Below are 1726 nucleotides of genomic sequence, written 5' to 3'. Positions count from 1 at the left end.
CAGGAGCTGATGCTGAAGTAACATGCCATGGCCATGTGGTAATACACAGATTAATAACAATGGGTCAGCTCAAGTGATGGGGGAAGCTTTGTTAACCAATCACCTCTAAGAAGTGGAACCTAATTAAGGCGTGATTACCTGGAGCCCAGGAAGAATAACCAGGGATGGACCAGGTGCTCGCTCTCTTTGGGTGATTCCTGAGGGACACAGTGGAGCTTGGGCTTCCCATTCTCCTGGCATGAGTTCCCCCTTATAATAAATAAAAATATATTGTTTATCTTCAAGCTGGCCTGGTTATTTCATGAACTGAGTTAACATTTACACTTAAGATGTAAGGGCTATCCAGTAATAAATCTGAACCATCGGCCAAGCAATTATAATTAATATTAGTCTCTGAGTGACTTTTATAAGTGGCTGCGGGACCTCTGGGTGAGAGAGAAAAAGTTCCAGTGAGCCCAGAAGACAGGTATAAAGCTTCTGGCTACAATGCACTTCTGACAATTGTTCTGGTATGAAAATCTTTTTATGTATAAATTGAGACAGGTTGGTACTGCCCCCACATGACCAAAATGGTTTATTAATTGCTTTTATTACAAATTTGAGATATACATCAACTTCAGCTACAGCCTTGGTCCAAAGTATAAACCTTCCAGAGGAATGCAATCCTGATCACAAGGATAGATAGCCAATTGCAGTTTGGTTTCACAAGGGCAAAGTTGCCAGGTGTCTGATTTGTTGAACCAAGGTTATAGGTATAAAGCAACTTTGGTGCCAGCTTCTCTCTTGCTAAAGACTGACTGTTAACATAAGACCCATGATTAACGCCCTGCACAAATTCCTCAGCAATTAATTTTCTACACAAACTCCTAACCTTAGTTTTATGATGCAAGACTCAAGGTTCAGCCAACTAACTGTTTATGTTGGGTCCTGAAATTTACATGGGTGACAGGGAAGTAATTCACCAAGGTCCAGAGAGAAACAGTTTCAACAAGCTACTCCACAAGGAAAGTTTTCCCAACTAGCCAGGGCTACAGAGGATAATCTAACTTTATAGCCCTGAGAAAGAGTTACAAGTTTCCCTTCTTATGATCTGGGGTTTCACACAGGATGGGGGAATATATTTTAAGATGATGTAGGAGAGTCTTCTGTTTTGTGTTGATTTGGTTAAATAAAGAAACTGCCTTGGCCTTTTATAGGACAGAAAATTAGGTAGGCGGAGTAGACAGAACAGGATGCTGGGTAGAAGGCAGTGTGGCAGACGCCATGGATCTCCTCTCCGAGATGGACGCAGACTAGAATCTTGCAGGTAAGCCACAGTCACATGGTGATACACAGATTTATTAGAAATGGGTTAATTAAGATGTGAGAGTTAGCCAAGAGGCTAGAGATAATGGGCCAGGCAGTGTTTTAAATGAATACAATTTCTGTGTAATTATTTCTGGTAAAGCTGGCCGGGAGTCGGGCGGGGCCGCTCCATTTACTACACTAAGATTTGGTACACTTTTTAAAAATAATTCCTTTCTTTTTTAAAAAAAAGAAACAAACTATCTTTTCTCATTTTACATACCAATCCCAGTTCCCACTCCTTCCACCTACCTCCCAACCCCACCCCCATCCACTCCTCAGAGAGGATAAGGCACATTGCTTTGGGGAAGGTCCAAGGCCCTCCCTTTGGTACACTTTTATTATCACTGTCCCTGGCAGAGTGCCAAACACTGCACTATTA

Source organism: Alexandromys fortis, unplaced genomic scaffold, assembly GCF_014885135.2.
Source record: "Alexandromys fortis isolate MF-2015 unplaced genomic scaffold, M_Fortis_MF-2015_v1.1 scaffold_372, whole genome shotgun sequence".
Classification (NCBI taxonomy): Eukaryota; Metazoa; Chordata; class Mammalia; order Rodentia; family Cricetidae; genus Alexandromys; species Alexandromys fortis.
This window is presented reverse-complemented; position numbering follows the sequence as displayed.